The 22,544-nt window shown below is 42.9% G+C and overlaps 1 protein-coding gene across 2 annotated transcripts in view; it reads right to left on the minus strand.

Annotated features, from left to right (window-relative positions):
- The window catches only part of KYNU (kynureninase), a 212,068-nt gene that overhangs the window by 20,973 nt on the left and 168,551 nt on the right, over positions 1-22,544 (minus strand). The gene's annotated exons all lie outside the window — the stretch shown is intronic.

Below are 22,544 nucleotides of genomic sequence, written 5' to 3' on the forward strand. Positions count from 1 at the left end.
GCTGGTTAAATGACTGCTGTTGGAACCCAGCTGTCTCCTTGCTTTCTCTTCATGTAGTCCTTTAAAAAATCAATTCCTGTTTTTTAGAACCAATACTGAATCTTTGTGAAAAACTGTATCACTGATCAATTCTTCAATATTATGACAAAATTTAACTTGTTCCACCAACCACAACATTCACTGGTGTTACATATAATTCCTTTTGTTATTTTCTTGAAACAGAATGCTTAATTTAAGTGTTTTATTTCTGGTGCGTGTGTGTTACAATAGCTAAGTTTGTCTTGGGAAATTCCTGTAGATATGAGGAAGATATGGGACTAGTGCCTGGAGAAGATGGAGTTTGGGGAGGGAGATAAGCAGAGGTGGGATCTAGCAGGTTCTCACAGGTTCCCGAGAGTAGGTCACTAATTATTTGTGTGTGCCGAGAGGGGGTTACTAATTGGTGATTTTGCCACGTGATTTTTGCCTTAGTTACGCCCCTCCTCTCAGCAGTAGCGCGCAGAACTTGAAGCAGTCTAGCAGGAGGTGCACCGGTGTGCAAGGTGGCAGCCTGCACCTGCGCAAGGCATTCGCTTTCCCCTGCCCAAGGACTCATGCAGCGGCCAAGCGCCCCTTGCCACAGTCCCCACTCATAGGAATGCTCCCTCGCTTCCTGGAATGCCTGGCCATGCCGCCATCGCGCCCCGCCCAGCCCCATTGGTGCTACGCCAGTTTGAATCCCACCACCATGGGAACCTGTTACAAAAATTTTTGGATCCCACCACTGGAGATAAAGAAGGAAGTGATGCCATAGAGTCCATCCTCGGAAGCTACCATTCTTTCAGGGAATTGTTTTCTGTATGTGGAGATCAGTTATAATTCTGGAAAAGCTCCAGGCCCCACCCTGAGGTTGGTAATCTCTGTGTGTGCATATACACCCATGTGCTGTTGTTATGGTATTTGCATGGGTGTATTCTCCTATCACATTTACTCTTTCATGTCAAAGTCCTTCTTCAAAAGGATGCACTTTCCTTAACATACTGAAGATATGTGTTGTCATGATGTTGATGGTGTATGTGGCCTTTCACAGATTCAGTTCAGTTCAGTAACCTTTATTTGGCTTTTACAGAAAGAATGAAAAAAGACCAAGACAGAATGCAAGGTTAAACTTGGCAAAACCATTAAAGGTCATAATGCAAGGTTAAACATGGCAAAACCTTTCTGGATGCCCAAAACTTGCAAAAGAAATTTAGCTACAGCTTCAGATCTCTAAGGAACCTCAAAGGACTCGAAACAAAGTAACTGAGTTCAGTTCGTTTATTTCATAAACTTCAATGATCGCAATACACGGAATGCGGATTCTGACTTTCCCGGGCTTAAGGTGTCGCTTTTACGGACCCTTCAGCCCCTCCTCCAAACTCCCCAGCAGAATTCCCACGACAGAGTAGAAACAAGCTTCAAACACACAAGATAAACGTAGCAAGGTTAAGGCCACAACCACCCCGGGCACGAAGCCCAGAGCGAGGAATGCGCCAAGGACAGGCTAAAGGAGCAGAAACTAACCCCCATCCTTACAAGATATCTAAAACTTCTGAACAATTAAACAGATTAATCATTTTTACATTGTCAGAAAAGGTCTCAAACCCTACTGAAAACAATGCAGCAAAATCAGGTCAAATATTATTGTATCTAGGACAGAAAAGCAAGATGTGATCAAGGAAGTTGGCTACTGATGGGCAGAATGAACAACGCTGTTCCTGCCGCGAGATTAAAAAAAAACCAACCTTGAAACAATGAAGAAGAAAAAAATATATGTTTTTCCATTAACCAAGAATGGTGTTGCTGTTTAGGTTTCATCACTCTGCTATGAGATTGATCAGTAGGTTTGTAGCAATCTGACAGATTTCTGAAATCGTATGGATGAAAATGAAAAGTGCAAACATTCCAGTTAACTATTACTATAGATTACTACACTTGGTAAAAATGAATATTCTCAACTTCTACATCAATGATGGCAAACCTTTTCGAGACCGAGTGCCCAAATTGCAACCCAAAACCCACTTATTTATCACAAAGTGCCAACACGGCAACTTAACCTGAATACTGAGGTTTTAGTTTAGAAAAAATGGTTGACTCCGAGTGTGCGTTACTTGGGAGTAAGCTTGGTGGTAGTTGGTGGCTTTGCTTTGAAGCAACCATGCAACTTTTCCAATGGGTGAATCATGACCCTAAGAGGGTTTACTCAGAAGCAAGCCCCATTGCCAGCAATTGAGTTTACTCCCAGATAAAGGTTCGCGCTTTAGTTCTTCACATGAAAATCAGTGTTACCTACACTGCTTTCCCAAAACCAGGTCTTAGGTTTAATGCTAATAATTGAGCCCAGCAGCCCAGGCCAGCCTAGATTCACGAGCCCTTCGGGGAAGAGGCGGCCTAGAAATCTAAAATATAAAATAAAAATAAAATAGATGTGGGGGGGGGGGTGCGCTGTTTGCGAGTGCCCACAGAGAGGGCTCTGAGTGCCACCTCTGGCACCCGTGCCATAGGTTCGCCACCACTGTTCTACATAGGTTTTACCAGTATTCCCCAGGATGTGAGCATTCTTCCATAATAACCATCTTATAGTTGGTTCACACCAATCTTCGTTTAGCTCAGGGGTAGGGAACCTGCGGCTCTCCAGATGTTCAGGAACTACAATTCCCATCAGCCCCTACCAGCATGGCCAATTAGCCATGCTGACAGAGGCTAATGGGAATTGTAGTTCCTGAACATCTGGAGAGCCGCAGGTTCCCTACCCCTGGTTTAGCTGGTTGTCTGAGTGCAGCTTTAATCACTTTAGACCTAACTTCAAAGGCAGTGAAATCTGTTAAAAATGAAGCCTGTTGCTCCAATGCTATGATGACCATAATTCAAAGGATGCAACCATATGCCAGGCAGTTTTCCTATTCTTACTTGAAAATAATTAATTCCCCTTCCCATAAATTATTTTTATAGGAGCTTGTAGCCATTTTAAACTGCAGACATTACACGCTCTGTGCATTTTCAACAAATATGTAGCGTTCACTCCACAGGGGAAACAAATAACATTTGAGTATTAGCTTTTCAGAAATCTTGGATGCTTTATCCATTTCAAATTTTCTTAATTGACGTGTTGTTTTTAAGCACTGGCCTAAAAAAGAATCTATCAGATTCTGACATACTAACATTAAATTATGGGTAGCTAGGGGAACCAAAATCCTGAAATAGTCCTCTCTTGTACATAACACATACTATGTAATTTAGTCCAAGCAATGTAAATGCTGATAAGCCTGATCCAAAAAGTCATCAATACCATCAGTTAGGGTGAGTGTCACTGAAGAGAACAGAAAGAAGGTGGCATTTGTGAGAGCAAAATGGAGTGTGGGGGATTTTTAAACAAACAATCAAAATCATACTCTTTAGCATTCCAGAAGTGCCCAACCAGAATGTGCAGTCCAAGTCTTTGGAAAGTGATCACCTGTTTTGCCAAGATGGGGGAGCACACCCTCAGTTCTCCTTTCCTTGCTCCTTTTCTTGCTGTACAGCATCCCAAGATGCCTACAGCGGTGAAGGTGGGGGGAGAAGAATATGTGCCTGCACAGAAGACCACTTGATTTACAACAGTTCAGGGTAAATGCAACTGTTTTCATCTTTGCAACTTATGTGCAAGCTCACTTCCCCTACAAGTGGGTGTGGGATTTTAAATTCAAGAGACACTGTAGAACAGTTTTGCTAGCTGCTGACTTGAATCTTGAATTTTCATCTACAGATGGAAAGCAGAGCTGCTCTACAAGTGTCAGTCAAAGTTACACCTTTGAGAAGAGAAGGACAAGAAGAAAAGTTTGGATAATAGAGCTGAAGGCACTAACACCACAGAGGGTGTACGGCACCTTCCCTATGAGGAGAGGCTGCAGCGTTTGGGACTCTTTAGTTTGGAGAGGAGGCGGCTGAGGGGGGATATGATTGAAGTCTACAAAATTATGCATGGGGTAGAAAATGTTGACAGAGAGAAATTTTTCTCTCTTTCTCACAATACTAGAACCAGGATGTCAAATGTTCGAATCCTCAGCAATTTGTGCTCGGGTAATAGGCCTTCCCTCAGGTCCAGTTTGCAGTGAATATACTGGCCCTTCCCCAAAGCATCGAGCAAGGTCCTTGATCAGGGCAAGGGGTATTTATTCGAAAAGAGAAACAAGCTGCTGGAGTACCACGGCAGGTAATCAGTGCACAGATCGTGGGGTCCCCAGCTTTCTTTTCACCAACACAAAACGGGGGGCTCGCGTGAGTGCTCTTGGTGGCTCGGCGAATGAACCCACGGTAGCCAGATTCTGTATCGGAGAAAACTGGCACGAAGCCTTCTTCCTCGGTTGGACTCATCCGATATATTCTACCTTTGGGGAGTTGCCCCCCGGGACCAAGAGGATTTTACAGTCTGTGTCCCTGTGGGGAGTTGATAAGCATCTCCTGTTCCTCCTTGCTAAAACTTTGGCTAAATCCCAGTAATACTGTTTGCGGGAACTCCGGCCAGCTCCGGAGGCTCTTGGTCGATGGCTGAGGCCAGTGACTGGGGCTTAACAGGGTCTTCTTAGAAGCCTCCCCGGTGGCTCACCACCGTGCATGTATTGATCCCCACAAGGAGGATCGGGTGTGCGGAATCGGACTCTGGCGTTGCCCCAGAAGGTATGGTGTCATAGGTTCATGGAGAAGCCAGGGCATCCCCAGCACTATGGGATGTTTAGTGACACGGGAAAGCCAGAATGAAGCTTCACGCCTTTTCCCAGTGTTCAGCACATACGCAGGAGCACTGGGTTTTGAAGCACGGGCCAGACGGCCGTCGGTGCAATGGGCTGCCATCCATTTGAGTAAAAGGGATGGGTTTGGCCAATGCAATATGTTCAAGCCTCTAGTTGCTCGTACGCCACCCGAAGGCCACTCATAAAGGCAGTGGGAGCAACCGGAGCCCGGTACTCTGAGCTTCGCGGCCAGAATATAGCGGCGTGCTTCTGGACGTATTGGTCAAAAGCGTGGTCATAATAATAGTTATGGGGGCTCCCCTCACTATACACCGCGATCTGAAGCTAGGGAAGCTCGGTGGGGCCATTAAGGACCCGACCAAGAAGGCTGACCTCTTCAGGTTCGGGTGTCATCGACGCCCCGGCTTCGCTATCATAGGTGGTTTTCGCGCGGCCTCCTTTTAGAGGTCCCTCGGAGGTCCTGTCTTTGCAGGCGAAGTCGATGTCGCTGGACTTCGCGAAGGGCGCGGACGAGGCCTTTGTTTTTTTCGGCAGTTGGTCGCCATGTGGCCTGGGCCCCATAATAATATAAACGATAACCCGGAAAGCATGGCAGGCGCCGGAAGTGGATCTTCGACTGCCGTCAAGTCCTGCACTAAAGCCTAACCCGGTGGACGGTGTACGCCGCTGCAGGCTTGGCAGGAGGTTTGCTTCGGTCGCGGTTTTCCGCCTTTGAACGACATTGGAGTCGGGCCGCTAATGGAGTTGCCCGGTTGTAATCCATTCAACAATGGTCGGTTCCACGCATCATGCATACCCAGGTAGATTTCCGAATCGACATCGACGCCGCGTGCATTGAAGTATTCACACTTCTAAAATAGCGTTCGGGCCAGTCCGGGGTTTGCTCAAAGCTAACCGAATTCTTCCTTCGGCTCGATGCCGAATTCTGCAAAGGTTTTATTACCCTGCTTGAGAGTTTTAATATTCTTGATGGCGTTGTTCACCTCCTCCGGATCCTGAAAACGTAGTCGCAAACCTTGAAGCAAGGCTGCTACGGTTTGAAGTTCAGGGGCCCCTGCTATTTCATGCAACTCCACAAACCATTCTGCAGCATCTCCATCCAGCACAGATCCGATGTCATGCACTTTCTCGGCTTCAGATCTATAGAGATCATCAAACTCGAGCATGTGTGCGTCGAGTTGTAGGATGAAATATGGCAATCTGGAAGCCGTCCCATCAAAACGTGCGGGGATGTGAGGGTGAGGGTAGCCCCTACCGGCTCGTGGAGCTGGGGCCGGAACTTGTGCTGGCGGTGGCTGCGCTGCCTGCGCTCCTGGTCCGGGGGCCGGAGGTTGCACTGGGAGTAGGACTCTATGTTGCGGCAGGGGAGCCTCCATTCTCGGAGCGGTACGATCAGGGGCGATGGGCCGGCGATTCGCGCCGCCAGTGCTGGGTAGGGTTGCTGGAGGCGCTTCAAGATTCCTCTGGAGTGTCGCTTCCCTTGCCACCAACTCCCTCTCATGCCGTGTGAGAGCCTCTCGTTCGCGTTGCAGCCTATCCCGTTCCCTGCATTGCATTGCCGCTTCGACTTCTCCTTGGTTTCCAGCGCTTTAAGGCACTTGCGTTGGTGCTGGAGCTCGAGTCTGGAGTGTTCTAGGACGATCCCTCGCATCACGGGAAGTGATTGGTATCTCTTTTGAGAATTGGTCTCTCAGAACACCCTTCTCTTCGCTCCAGTTCGAGTCCACGGCTACGGCGACATGCTGTTCCACGTTCTGTTGAGAAAGCTGGTAACGCTCACTTTCAAAGGCTTCCCGCTCCTGCTCCCGTTTCAGTTCTAGGGCTTCACGCTCTCTTTCGAGGGCCTCCCGTTCCTGCTCCCAGTCCTGTTTGGTTTTCTCGAGGGCTTCGAGTTGTTCCCAAAGATCCGAAACTGGGGGGCACCATGCATCTGTGGCCGGTAGGGCGGTAGCCCTCTCAAATTCAGACCCACGGGCGCGGGCACCGTCAAGGGGCATGGCTGTCGCTCCCTCGAGATCCGTCAAGTCCGGAGGGTCGCGGGCGCAGGCATCTTCCGCGAAAGTGAGCCTGACTCTGGAACTTTTAGGTAACTCCAAAACTTCCTCCTCAGAGTCCTGGGCCGTTGGGGGTCACGAACTTTTTGAAGTGAGCTCGATTGCTCTGCCAGTGATCTTCGAGGAGGGATCCATGGAGGTATTAGATCCAGAAATCTTCAAGCCAGGGACGCCTGGGTGTCCCCATGAAATGTTGCCCAGGGGCATGCTCCATCAGACACTCCACCAGAGATTGTAGAAATCCTGACGCGACTTCCAGGCGTCAAGCCGAAAGTTCCGCGGCGATGCGCCCGAGCCATCAGGGGGGCTTCTTCCACTTGCTCATGCAGTTGGAGGAAAGCTAAACTCCGGCTGAGCTGAGGCTTAGAGAGGGTCACCAGGGAGATTAGTTCCGCTGGCTCCTCCAGAGAGACCGTCGTATGGAAGGAAGACATGGAGCCCTCTTTGGGGGCTACCACAGTCTTGTCGCCTTCCAATTGCGATGAACTCTCGGTGTTCAATCCCTGCATATTGATGGGCATCAGGGATCCACAAAACGGATGAAAGATGGTAGTGGACCAAAATCAATCCGAAGATAGAGAAGTGAGAATCCGCATAATGTAAGGAACCTCAAAGGACTCGAAACAAAGTAACTGAGTTCAGTTCGTTTATTTCATAAACTTCAATGGATTCTGGAATACACGGAATGCGGATTCTTGAACTTTCCCCGAAAGCTTAAGGTGTCACTTTTACGGACCCTTCAGCCCCTCCCTCCTCCAAACTCCCCAGCAGAATTCCACGACAGAGTAGAAACAAGCTTCAAAACACACAAGAATCGTAGCAACGTAGGTTAAGCAGCCACACAACCACCCCGCCAAGCACGGCTTTCTCCAGAGAGCCCAGGAATAAGCCAAGGACACAGGCTAAAGGAGCAGAAACTAACCCCCATCCTTACAAGATATCACAAAGAAACTTCTGAACAATTAAGACAAGATTAATCATTTTTTACATTGTCAGAAAAGGTCCTCAAACCCTACCGGAAAACAATGCAGCAAAATCAGGTCAAATATTATTGTATCTAGGACAGAAAAGCAAAGATGTGATCAAGGAAGTTGGCTACCGATGGGCAGAATGAACAACGCTGTTCCTGCCGCCAGATTCCAAAAAAACCAAATCTTGAAACAATGAAGAAGAAAAAATATATGTTTTTCCATTAACCAAGAATGAAGATTGTTGCTGTTTAGGTTTCATCACTCTGCTATGAGATTGATCAGTAGGTTTGTAGCAATCTGACAGATTTCTGAAATCGGGATTATGGATGAAAATGAAAAGTGCAAACATTCCAGTTAACTATTACTATAGATTACTACACTTGGTAAAATGAATATTCTCTCAACTTCTACATCAATGATGGCAAACCTTTTCGGAGACCGAGTGCCTAAATTGCGTGCAACCCAAAACCCACTTATTTATCACAAAGTGCCAACCACGGCACCTAACCTTGCCACCAGTCTGAGGTTTTAGTTTAGAAAAAAATGGTTGAAACGAAATTGCGTTGCCCTACATTTGGGAGTAAGCTTGGTGGTAGTTGGTGGCTTTGCTTTGAAGCAACCATGCAACTTTTCCAATGGGTGAATCATGACCCTAAGAGGGTTTACTCAGAAGCAAGCCCCATTGCCAGCAATTGAGTTTCATCCTCCCAGATAAAGGTTCGGCGCTTTAGTTCTTCTCACATGAAAAATCAACAAGTGTTACCTACACTGCTTTCCCCAAAACCAGGTCTTAGGTTTAATGCTAATAATTGAGCCTCCAGCAGCTCCAGGCCAGCTCTAGATTCCTGAGGGCACGCTCGGGAAGAGGCGGCCTAGAAATCTAAAAATAAAATAAATAAAATAAAATAGATGTGGGGTATGCCAGGTTTCGCGAAAGTGCCCACAGAGGCTTTTCCTGAGTGCCACCTCTGGCACGATACTGCCATAGGTTAGCCACCACCGTTCTACCATATAGGTTTTACCAATTATTCCCCAAGATGGTTATCAATTTCTTCCATAATAACCATCTTATAGTTGGTTCACACACCAATCTTAGCATTCGGTGAACCTGCGATCTCCAGATGTTCACAGGAGCGCTACAGGCTTCATCAAGCCCCTACCAGCATGGCGGAAATTAGCCATGCTGACAGAGGAACTAATGGGAATTGTGAAGTTCCTGAACATCTGGAGAGTCATGAGGCTCCCTGCACCCCTGGACTTTAGCTGGTTGTCCTGAGTGCAGCTTTAAATCACTTGAATTAGACCTAACTTCCAAAGGCAGTGAAATCTGTTAAAAATGAAGCCTGTTGCTCCAATGCTATGATGACCATAATTCAAAGGATGCAACCATATGCCAGGCAGTTTTCCTATTCTTACTTTGAGAAATAATTAATTCCCCTTCCCATAGAATTATTTTTAGAGTATGGGGAGCTTGTAGCCATTTTAAAACTGCAGACATTACCGCTCTGTGCATTTTCAACAAATATGTAGAAGGCGTTCACTCCACCAGGGGAAACAAATAACATTTGAGTATTAGCTTTTTCAGAAAGTCTCTTTCTGGATGCTTTATCCATTTCGGTTTCTTAATTGGCCGTGTTGTTTTTAAGCCACTAGGCTAAAAAAGAATCTTATCAGATTCTGACATTATACTAACGATTAAAATTATGGGTAGCTAGAGGGAACCAAAATCCTGAAAATAGTCCCTCTCTTGTACGCATGTCACATACTATGTAATTTAGTCAGAAACAGTAGCAGTAAATGCTGATAAGCTCGATCCAAAAAAAGTCATCAATACCATACAGTTAAGGGTGGAAGTGTCACTAGAAGAGAGAAACAGAAAAGAAGGTGGCATTTGTGAGAGCAAAATGGAGTGTGTGGGGATTTTTAAACAAACAATCAAAAATCATACATATTTAGCTTATTCCAGAAGTGCCCAACCAGAATGTGCAGTCCAAGTTCTTTGGAAAGTGATCCTATAGTTTTGCATAAGATGGGGAGGCACACCCTCAGTTCTCCTTTCCTTGCATCCTTTTCTTGCTTGTACAGCATCCCAAAGATGCACCTAAGCAGCGTGGAAAGGTCAGGGGAGAAGAACATGTGCCTGCACAGAAGACCACTTGATTTACATAACAGTTCCAGAATTAAATGCAAGCTGTTTCATTCATCTTTGCAACTTGTATTTTGAAGCCTCCCTTCCTGGCTACAAGTGGGTGTGGGATTTTAATTCCAAGAGACACTGTAGAACAAGTTTTACCACTAGCTGCTGACTTCTGAATCTTGAATTTTCATCTACAGATGGGAAAGCAAGAGCTGCTCTACATAAGTGTCAGTCAAAGTTACACCCTTTGAGAAGAGAAAGGGACAAGAAGAAAAGTTTGGATAATAGAGGCTGAAGGCACTAACACACCACAGAGGGTGTAATAACAGGCACCTTCCCCTATGAGGGAGAGGCACTGCGCTTTGGGACCTCTTTAGTTTAGGAGAGGAGGCTGGCTGAGGGGGGGATATGATTGAAGTCTACAACAGTATGCATGGGGTGGAAACTGTTGACAGAGAGAAATTTTTCTCTTTCTCCTGTCTAGAACCAGGGGGGCATTCATTGAAAATGCTAGAGGAGTAGGATCTCAATAAAAGGAAACACTTCTTCACGAACGCGTGTGATTTGGTGTTTGGAATATGCTGCCACAGGAGGGTGGTGATGGCCACTAACCTGGATAGCTTTTAAAGGGGCTTGGACAGATTTATGGAGGAGAAGTCGATTTATGGCTACCAATCTTGATCCCCTTTGATGCTGAGATTGCAAAATGCCTTTAACAGACCAGGTGATCCGGAGCAACAGCACTTCGAAGGCCATTGCGTTCACATCCTACATGTGAGCTCCCAAAGGCACCTGGTGGGCCACTGCGAGTAGCAGAGAGCTGGACTAGATGGACTTTGGTCTGATCCAGCTGGCTTGTTCTTATGTTCTTATGTTCTTATGTTCACTGTTTTTCAGGAAGATATCTCGGGAACCAATAGAACCTTCCCACAGAGGAAGGCCCTTTCATGATATGCGTAAGGAGTGGATTAGTTAAAGTGAATTACTTAAAGTGACAGAAACACCCACAGGATGAGTCTCTTTCAGACAAAGCTGATGAGTATCTTTCAAAGGTCCTCAGTCTGACATAGGTAGGCAGCAACAATTGAATTTAAGGCTGGCAAACAAGGAAAGGAAATCTAATTCACAGTCAGACTCATGAGTTTTTATATCAGAATGGAAGGGTGCAAATTCTCCCTTCATGGCTAGATAAAGTATAGTAGGAGACCTCATACCTCCAGCCTCCTGCTTCCTGTTGCTATGTGGTGTAGAGCTATACAATTGGAAGTGATATTGCAGCATCATATGAGGCCTCACTTCCAAAGGTAGTGTGGTGTACTGGATACAGTGGCAGACTGGGACACTGAGTGACCTGAGTTTGAATCTCCACTTTTACCATGGAAATTCATTGGGTGACCTTGGGCTAGTCACAAAAGCTCCGCATGGCCTACTTTCACAGGGTTGTTGTTACGAGAAAAAGGAAGAGGGGAGAAGAATGTTCTAAAAGCTGCTTTAAATCCCAATAGGGAGAAAAGTGGGGTATAAGTAAATAAATGAAAAAACATACATGCATGCAAAGCTCTCAGGGGCTGACAGCTGAAAACTGACAATTCTACCAGCGTCACGTATAGGCCAAAGACATACTAAGAGGATAAAAATATACTGTTGTAGTCATTGTACAAATGAGAAAGAAAACAATTCTCTTGGGTAGCTAAGAAGTCATTTGAAGTTATTTTAAGCTTTTTCAAGCTGCACCCTAGTAGGTACGCATGGGCATATCTTTTTTGTTTTGTTTTTTCCCCTTTAAAGTGTTTTTTTTCTATAGGCATCCTTTGCATCCCACCAACAATCACAAAAACTTTATTTTTAAAAAAAATCCTACCTGCTGGAAAGCACGCGCTAACTTAAGGCTTTGTAAATCCTTTCATTTTAAATACAAGGCTGTGCTCTGTTCTGCTTTAATCCTCTGTTGAAGCTTATCTATTATTCTCTTGACTGCTTTACATATATTTATAACCCTTTCATCTTTTAAAATTATGCTTTCTATGAGAATTCTTCCTAGGAAAAGTTCCTCCATCCCAGAAAAACAGCTTTAGAAAAAATCCATCACGAAGCCTGCATTGTTCATCTATAACAGTAAACATGCAATTCCTCGCACATCAAGACAAGGCTTACTAGGACAAATGAAAGGTCCTTACAGGGCAGAAATCAAAGTTATCTTAAAGTGTATATGTGTACATGTTTGTATATGTATGTGATCTGTGCTGTCAAGTAAGTTCTGATGTATGGCATCTCTGTGAATTAATGACCTCCAAATCACCCTGCTTACATCACTCATTCCTACAAGCTCAACAGTGCAACCCTAAACATAGTCAGACCTGTCTAAACCCATTGATTTAAGTGGACGTAGAAACAGAACTCTGCTTAGGATGGCTCTGTTAAGCTACTCACAAGAGTATGTCTCACATTAACAGCCAATCTGTACAATATAGCAATTTGTTCCAGCTCCTCGGGCAGGGATGTACACCTGAGGATTTACATTTTGTATTCATAAAATGACAATAACCACACTGTGAACTGAAGAAACAGATTGATGAGGCCAGACTGGCACCCAGGAGCTGACAAATTCAGCATACATACAGCAAAGGAAGTGACAGGAAATCACTTGTCATCTGCAACTTCCAATTAGTGTAATCCCAGCATTAATTAACTACAGCCCACATCGGACAATGCCTGCCTGCTACAGACTGGTAGACTTGGTCTTGCTTAAAGACAAGCCAGTAATTTAAAATGGCTGTGTGTGTGTGTTAAAATGCCATCATGTCACTTCTGACTCATGGCTACTCACCAGAAACACACACTGTCTAATAAAGAAAAAGCCTGAGACTAGGCCCTGAAGTCAGCTGGAAAACATTCCAGTCTCCTGGGACTCTGACCTGAAAAATCATGGTACTTTACCAAAAAGAAACCCCCAGTAGGAAAGATCATCTATCAGGAAATTGAATTCTAAGACATTTGGATACAATTTGATTTGGAGATATTTTTCTAAGTCTAGAATGAAATTGATTATCTTTATGTTTTAAGTTACTTTAGTGAGAAAGATAATTCTGTCACTGGCAACTGTTGTAATTATTATTTAAAACCTAAACCAAAATCTTTATGTGTTATTTATAACTAAACGGCATTGAATTATTGTCTGTAATATTTGCAAACCTTTCCTTCTTGTGGCCATTTCCCTAGTACCTGGATGTCTAGCGGCCTTTAATAGGTCAAAGTGAAAAACAAATTGACTCAGCAGGTATATAACTGACAGGGACCCTTACCAATCAACAGTATTATACAGATCCCCTCAATCAGGAGAACTGTATTGATATGTCTGTCTTTCTAAAGTTCCCCAATCATGCTGCTGGATTATCACTTTCAAAGGCTTTGATTTTATATAAGAAATTACTCTTGGTAGCTTGAGACATTCTGTTCTCAGGTCTGCTTGTTAGGCATTCATTCATTGCTTACAGACTCTGGCTCTTAAGCATGCAGACTGAACAGGGGAATACAACAGACTTCTACACTGCCTCTACCTGCTGAAAAACAATAGGCAGATAGAGGCAAATGTTTTGCTTGCATTCCATGGGTAGATAAAGGCTAATGCTATACTTGTTTCCACCTCCAGATGGCAATCAGTGGTCCATTCCACATAACACAAATAAAATATCTTGCAGACAAAGTGTTTCAGCCCCAAACATTTTTTTTCTGCCTGTCCCCAATCTGAAGTTTGTCAGTGTTGATTTGTTGCACCTACCATTTTGTGCTGCTGCAGAGACTCTCTGTGCACCTGCCATTTGCTGCAGGCTTCTGATAGAAATTTCCACTTCTTGCCGTTCATTCGCCTGTGGTTTTACTGTTTAGAGTATATGAATAAGTTAGTTTGGACTGGTGATCTCACACATGTGTTGTTTTTCCTTTTTTATTTTTTCCCCATGAGACATCTTCAAAGTTATGATGACTCAGTATGATAATCTGCAATATGTGATTATTTCAAGTCGTTATAGCTTCAAATATGCTTCACTGAAAACAAAAAAAGAAACAAAAGAAAGGAAAGGAAAACAACAGGTGTGCAGGATCTCCAGTCCAAACTAACTTTATTTATATACTTTACACAGTGAAATCGAGGGCAGATGAGCTGCAAGCAGAGGAAACCTCTGTCAGAAACCTTCAGCAAATGGCAGGAGCCTGAAGAATCTCTGCAGCAGTACACAATGGTGAGTGCAAGCTGTGGAAGAAATGAAAGTGAAAGCTGGTAAGTCAAGTGGGGAAAATAAAATGTGCCCTGCTTTCTGCACAGCAAGCATGGAATGTTTTGAAAATGTTGGAGGGGAAAAAGAAATTCTGTTAGCGTTTTTGGAATAAAAATAAAATGTTTGGAGGAAAATACTATGCGGAATTCCAGCTGGAAAAGTTTTTTATATCAGCCTCAAAACATTTTATTTGCGTTGTGTGGAATGGGCCAGTGTCTGACATCTTCCCTCAATAATACAATACAATCAATAACACAGAGGAAGTTTACAGCATTTAAGTGAACACAGAATGCAAATGTGCTTGTTAAATTTCATGGTGTTTTGGTTCTGCTGTCCATTCATCACTGCCCAAAGTAATAGTTCTGTGACAAAGCCATCTTTCAACACACTTCTGACAGCTTTGCAATAAGTCATGAGTTTTGTTTGCGGTGAGGCATGTGGGCAAGCACTTCTTCAAGAGCTGAGCTCAGCCCCGACTTGTTGAAAGGTTTTTCTGAAAAACCTGGCTACCATTTCTCCTTGCTCTGCTTTCTTACCATCTCTGTGGCAGCTCTTCACCAATTTGCCATCCTTAGTTTTGCCTTCTCTCAATCATGCCTCTGTTCTCTTGGCTATTCTGTTCTCTGTGCCTAGCAAAACCTCTCTCTGTCATCCATCACAACGCACTCCCTCCCCTATGCCCCTTCGTCCTCTTCTTCAGAACCATTTATTGTGTTCTCATTGCCAGACTTCACAATGCTTCCTGCTACTAGTTAATGCTCTCCTGAATTATCCTTCCCATTCCTTCACTATCTCTTTTTATTCCATATAACTTTCTTAGAGCTGATGACACCTGATGTGTTCTCATTTTAGGGCCTTTCTAGCTATAACATTATGTGAACGGATGAAGTATTCCTTATTCACTTTTCCCCCCAGACAATGCATCCTTTTATTTTATACATATACTCTCCCTATTAATTTGAACAGTACTGAAATAATGCTTGGCAGTCTGAGGTTTCCAGGTTCATATCTGGAGCCTTAAAAATAAAATAAAATCCAGTTTTACATTACGAGACATTTAGTCCACTAATGGAAGACCGATGTTAGAGGCAGTTTACATTTTAAACTGTGGTTCAGCAGTTTTAAAATTGAGACCTTTCCGAAGCAATCTATATGTAGCTACTTAATGCTGCTCAATCTATTTACTCTAGACTGCCTTCCGTGAACCTTTCAGTGAGTGGTGATTCTCCACATTTGTCATCTGAAAGTGATATTTTAGGTATGAGTCTCTCACCAATATCCAATATCCTCCATGAAGATAGATGCTAAATATTCATTTAGTTCTGGCAAGGCTCCTGTTCGTAATGTATGTTTAATTTTATTGAGATAGAGAGTTTAAACAAAGGTCCTTACTTATGGAGACGCATCCCACACCAGCCTATAGGATTGGTTTTAGTGTATCTGCCAAGACCCGGTGGCCTGTGCTGTAACAGTAATCCTGTCATATCTTTGAATCAGTGTAAGTGACCACATGGGAAGGGGGAGGGAAGAGGTTTGAACTGTTGACTCCACCCCAAGTTATGCACTTTCAGTGAATATGAAAGAGGTTACAAAGTGCACCATTGTGCGTACACAGGGCTGTGGTCCCACCTTCCAGTGAATGGGCATAAGTTAGGCTGACCAGACGTCCCACTTTTGGTGGGACAGTCCCACCTTGAAACAACTTGTCCCGCATCCCGCGGGTTTTTTCAAGTGTCCCGGGTTTTGGAAGCCTGCCGCACTGCCTTCTGGTGTGCAAGGCAGTGCGGCAGCCTCCCACGTGGCCACAGAAGCGCACAGCCTTCTGGGGCGCTCCCGTTTCCCGCCCTGTCACAGCTGCCCGGCCGCCCACCTGTCCCGGTTTGCAAAGGTGACCAGATGGTCACCTTAGCATGTCAAGGAATGAGAGCCTACCGGTGCACTGTTGCTTCTCTGTCTCATGTTCAGTGAACATGATATGAACATGTGACCAGAGTTACAGTTATGCTGCTTGGATGTGGGTAAGCGTCCCTTTAGTTGTGTTCTGTACAGCTAAATGTGGACAAATGAGGTTTATTTACAGATATGCCATTTTACCTCAGTACCTTTTCTTAAAAACACTGTAATTTGTCAACAGTGACCTGTAGTATGATCTACTGTGATCATTCCTGATTGGAGAATAAATCACAGGCAACAAAAAATTGGAAAGCACTCCAGTTGCAAAGAAGTCTTGTAGCATAGCAAGTGGAAGACTATTTTTTCTTCATTTTTCTATCCGATTCCTTCAACAAGCTTTCAGAAGCTCCTCCATCTTTATCAGAACTGGCTGTTTGCTCTCCTTGCTGAAACAACACTTACGGAGGTCGGTAAGCACTTTCAGTGGCCTTGCTTCCCTCTGTTTTCCAAGGTCCCAACTGGCAGCTGCGTAGCCATGCAGGGACACAGGGGCGTTGGCATGGCCATGGAGGTGCATGTCTGTTTCCCCATGTAGCTATGCAGTGGAGGAGCTCAGTTTTTTTTTTAAAGAGTGCCTCCATGTGAAGGTGCTTCGGCAACCCGCATTGCATCTGTGGGCTCCGTTCGCTGTCTCCATGGAGGCATGCGAACACCCTGATGGCAACGCAGGGTGCTTTATCTTGACTGTAACCTACTGTACTTTGTCTGTGGGGAAGGGGCCTACGTGAAATTTTGTGTGATGGTTACCAGAAACACAATGGAACCATGAACAAAACTAGGCATGCCAAGGTACATACTGCTACAAACTGAAAGATGGTTTTGTGGTCTGTTTCTTTCAAATCTATATCTATCTAAATAAAAGCTTGACAAATGGTATTGGAGAACCAGACTGCATCTTAATATATCTCAATCAGCCAAATTAAACATTCACTTCTTTTTACTAGTGACAAGAAGGGCTCTTTGCCAGCATATTGTGTTGGTATTTTTGAAAGAAAGTTAGAATTTATAGCATACATTGTAATTTAATAAATATTAAAGAAATTATTTTCATATAAACATCAATAATGTGAGGAAAATATGAAAGCTGAGAATTTTTTTAATCCATAATGTGCAAGGGGGGGAAGGCTTCTATAATATTGGCCACAGGGTGAAAACAATTGATCAGATAATTTAGAATGACAGATTGTGAATAAGAATTTAATTACACCTTTAAGAGCAGGCTTTAAAAGGGGAGTAAATGAAATTATCCTCCCAGTTTATACATTGAAGTGAACCTATCTGACCACTGGGTGTCATCCTTGTTTCAAATGACGATTAAAGACTTTCCAGACACAGCATAACGTCTGCAGCTTCAGTAGCAGTTAAATTCTACTCTATTTGATTGTATGGCACACAGCAAATTGTTCTGCATTTAAATCAGCTATAAAATGGAATACTTTGACACAGACAGATTCACTTTTGTCTTACTGCCTTATTTGGAGACCTAGAACAGTCTGGCAATGCAGGAAACCAAGGAGAGAGAGAGAGAGAGAGAGAGAGAGAGAGAGAGAGAGAGCAAGGGAGAGTGGGACTATGATAATAGTTGCAAATGGTTTGTGGACTGAACTTGAGGTCCCAAGTAAATATTGCATAAATATCCAGGTTAACTTTAAAGACCACACATTTCCAGTTGCAAATAGTTTTAAGCTGCACTTTAAACTCCAAGTCCACTCCCATTCTTTCCGCTCTACTTTCTTTCATATTGTTGATTTGTTATTGTAAGTTTCTCGGGAGCAGGGCTATGTCTGGTTTCCTATGTCTATGTAAAGTGAGATGACCACTGATAGTACTGAATTATAATACAACAGCAACAACCATCTGACCTCAGCCAACATGGTACATTAAACTGCCAGCTCTATTGTATTGAATGACTTGCCTACTCTTCTGTGTTAGTATATTAGTACAAAACCAAAGTGTTACTATCACTTTCTTTTGAATAGTCATGGAAAAAATCCTTTTCTCCAGTTCTCTTTTCATTTCCCCAAAGCATACAATGACTCCTTTTTACATACCCCTCTTTCTATAATTTTCAGGTTAACGCCACACAGCAGACTACCCTTCATGACTCATTACAAATGTTGTAAAAAAACCCCAAGATGATCATGTTATGGGCACAAACTTTTCTATGCACACAATCTCTTCTGGGGAATTGTGCTCAGATCAGATGAGTAAGGCTATTGGAAGGCTATGTCGTGCAAAAGACATGTTCAAGTTTCTGTGAAAATAAAGCAATGTATTCCAGGAGAAAGTGCTGCTTTAGGATGTTTTAAAATATTCCATTTTGATTAATGCTCATGTAATGATATGATCCAAAATTGCAACAACTATTTTGCAATTCAGTGATGCCATTAAGAAAGGGCATTAGCAACATTTTCACATGACAGAATTCTCATAGAATGTGTCATTCTGATCAGCATTGCCCATGTCATAGAATACATCTACATGTATGCATTTCCCATATTTTTTTTGTTTCCTGGATTTTTAAAAATTGGACATGCATTTGATACACATTAGGATATGTATTATAGTTATGGTCTCTCTCTCTCTCTCTCTCTCTCTCTCTCTCTCTCTCTCTCTCTCTATCTATCTATCTATCTATCTATCTATCTATCTATCTATCTATCTATCTATCTATCTATCTATCTATCTATCTATCTATCTATCTATCTATCTATCTATCTGTATTATCATAATGGAAGACCAACAGATTAGCTGGTTATTTTGATGCCCTCTCCTCTACATTTCTCACATCAAGTGGCTAGTCTAGATACAATTTCCAGGTAGTCTTGTTTTTTTTATTTGACTAGATGCTGTATCAAACTATTAAACTAAACAATTTCCAAAGTTCTACATTGGCAATGCAAAATCCAAGCATGCTCAGAAGGTTTCACTGCAGATGGTGAACAAATATGGAAAATAAGAAATGATGCTTCCAAGTTATTCCCCAATAGGAGGCATGCTCCTCAGAATTTACAGTTCCAAATTGTTTATTTATTGTTATATTTAAAGCCCGCCCTACCCCCAAAGGGCTCAGGGCAGCTTACAGTGGCATGCCTTGGAATCAAACTCATGAATACGCTTTTCACCCATTTGCTGCTGGTGTATTAAGAATTGTTTTGCGGAAGAGATGGTATGGATTGCATAAAAACCATGTATCCAAATGTGCATTTGTGCATTTACGCAAAATTCACAGGGGATCATCAAAGAGACAAAGAATACTGAATACAGCAAAATTGACAGGAATAACAGATTTTCAGAAGGATGCAAAAATGGACGACTGAAAGCAGCACAATTACGAAACCAAGTATACGTAACAATAGAGGGCCCCAGACTCACCGGGGTCCCGTTTACATGCCTACTGTGGGAGAGGGAAGGCAACCCTTATGGTGGTGGGAGTAGGCTTTACCCATGTGCTGGCCTAGTGGTTGGAAGGGTTATTATGCAAGCGTGGGCTGACTTGTCCTGTCTGCCTTGACCTTCCCCCAACCACCTTGACCTTTTCCCTCTCAGCTGGATTATCTCTGTCCCCCAGCTAGGCTAATTGAACTCTGCCTGGGTCTGGGCTGGGTCTGAGGTCTCAGACTGGGTCGGGGGGGGGGGGCTCAGACCAGAGACCTCAAGGGAAAGCCTTGCTTTTCAGCCGCTACCCTGGCCCCCTTTTAGGCTGCTGTGGTTTAAACCCTTTCCCTCATCCTTTGGGAGCTGCCATCCCACATTATCTCCCTACTCACCCAGCAGACAGGCTGGGGTGGAGGAGTATATCAGCTGACAGAGTGGTCACCTCATAGCTAGATCTGTTGCTTCATGCTGTGCCAAGGTTCTGACTGCTATGGTAACCAATGAAGTGGTGGCCAGTTTAATTCCAACAAAAATTGTCCGACTCTTTGTTTTCTATATACTGTGTATGATCTGGGTTGCCACCCCCCCTTTCCCCCTTCAATGCTGGACCCACCATGAAAAGCATTTTGTTCATCCTAGAAACAATTAAACAATTGTCCTTAGTTTCTGCCTGCTTTCTCACAAACTTTTCTCCTCCTCCATTCCCCAGTTCTCTGAAACCTTTTAAAATTGTGAGGCAGGTAAAAAGAAAAAAACCCCAAAAATGAGTCATCTGGTGATGGAAGAGGGTTGCTACTGTGCCATTATGGTTTAAGTTGGAATTTCAAGGAGCATTTGGTTCAGCTTGTAATGACTTGGTGATTTCTACAATGGAAAAAAAATATGTTTTCAAACCATCCCAGTCTGAAATTCACTGCCATCACTCCCTGCCAGGAGCCATGAAACATACTTTATAGAGTTCTTCTGGCAACATATAATTATGATACATCACTAGCACACTGCAGAGAAATTATTAGCAGGTGAAGATTTCTCTGGTAGGCAGGGTTATTCGCTTTTGAAGAGATTAGGAGTTGTATATGAAGAATAGTGCATATTTCTTTCTTTTACGGTATTAATATCAAGCAGTCAATCCTAACATGAATAGTAAGGAAGCATAAAAAATTAAGCATAAGAAATTATTTTCATTTTCAGATTTTATACTTTAACCTTTTAAACTATGCTCATTTCTCCAATTTGTGTAATAGAAATCACAGAAAAAAATATATGCTCCTTGTGTATAATTCTGTATATATGAGCCAAGAGACAAAGTAAGGCAGTTCCTATAGTTTAAAGAACAATAACTTCTAGGCATTTGCCTCTTGCAAATCAGAATCTGTGAAAATCAGCTTGTAAATTGCTGTTAAGTACTATAATGAGTCCTCAATTTAAACTGCCCAAGAAGACTCCGAAATTAATCAGAATTATTGTGTCTAGACACTTGTGAATAATATTATTAGCTGTCTAGACAGCCTAGGCTTGCATCTAATGCAATAGTGCTTGTAACGTAATATCTGTTTTCTCTGAAACCTGATGCCGTTTTCCTTTATCTATCAAAGTAACATCCTACAATTTCTTAAAGCATTACAAGTGGGAAGAAATGTTTACATGAGTTAAGATATTTTTAAAAACTGTAACAACTCTATTATTCTTAAAGTATACAAGGGGTATGTTTTTTAAAAGTATATCTTGTTTTTAGGCAGCAAACTGCCCATCCAACAGCACTTTATTTTAATAGATTACAAGGCTTTAAGAACACAGCTCTTTGCCAAAACACTTCTCGGCTATACATGTGGGTATAGTTTTAATGAAAACATGGAGCTATTAAGGAGCTATTAGGTAGAGAACTGAATTTTCCCTTGATTTTTGTTCATTAGATAGAGGCGTCAAAAGCTACCATGTAAATGTATCATTAAAAAAAAGAACTTTAAACAATTCTATTTACAGGAAACTGCCTATGTGGCATGACTTGATTTACTTATGTCTAAAGTCATAAGCATTCTTTTCATTAACAGATATGTTGATAGCAGACAGCAAATTCGGGAATCACCAATGCAGACAGGGCACTGAAATATCTTGAAGCATCCTTTCTGTATAATGATTATTTTGCAAGTAAGAAATTCAGATCAGTTTGTAATTGTGACACTTTCTCTGCATGCCTGCCTTCAGTGTTGCCTTTTTGAGTAGGGTTTCATATTTTCTTGGTACGGAAACAGTAATTTTTTCCTGTATAAAACAATACAATGGTCTTTCAGACAGTGCATTCCTGGCTAATTCAGGATGCTTCAGAAATTGTAATCTAAGGTCGAATCCTCACTACCGTCTTAGCCAGGTTTCAGAACACAAACTAACCAGGTTTGAGGGACGACCTCCCCGGTCGAATCCCCACTACCGTCTTAGCCAGGTTTCAGAACACAAATTCTGAGCTATTTGTACTTTTATGCCAGACAATAAAAGATGTTCTGGTCTGAAATGCTAACTAAGCTTTAGACTTGGCACTATGATAACCAGGTACCTGGGATGTCAAGCTCTGACTTGAGAATATATTTTGGGGTTTTAAGTGAGCCTTGCAAGGCGATGGAAGAAGGGAGAGTTACGTCTCAATGCACAGTGATTTAACATGTTCTGGTTTAACACACATTTATGGAAAGGTTTTGCTAAATAGTTCTAATACCTTTAAAATCTGTGGATCCAGATGGAAGAGGGGATAGGCAAGTCTTGGGCTTCTATGACTTCTGATGAAATTCCTTTTTTAAATAATTGTCATGTACCAGACTGTCATTTGAAAATAACCTCAGACAGTTCTAGTAATGCCTGGAAATGGAATTTCTTCACTTTCTGGTCAACTCAAGGTTATTCTTGTCTCCTTGACTGATGATCTTCACCTTTTTAATTTTGTTTGGTATCATAGCTGCCAGTTCTCTAGCTGATTGTTGGCCTTTCATTGCCATTCAAGCCTCACCCAGAGACCTCAGAAGTTCTAATGTATCATC

Source organism: Sphaerodactylus townsendi, linkage group LG02 (genome assembly GCF_021028975.2).
Source record: "Sphaerodactylus townsendi isolate TG3544 linkage group LG02, MPM_Stown_v2.3, whole genome shotgun sequence".
Taxonomy (NCBI): domain Eukaryota; kingdom Metazoa; phylum Chordata; class Lepidosauria; order Squamata; family Sphaerodactylidae; genus Sphaerodactylus; species Sphaerodactylus townsendi.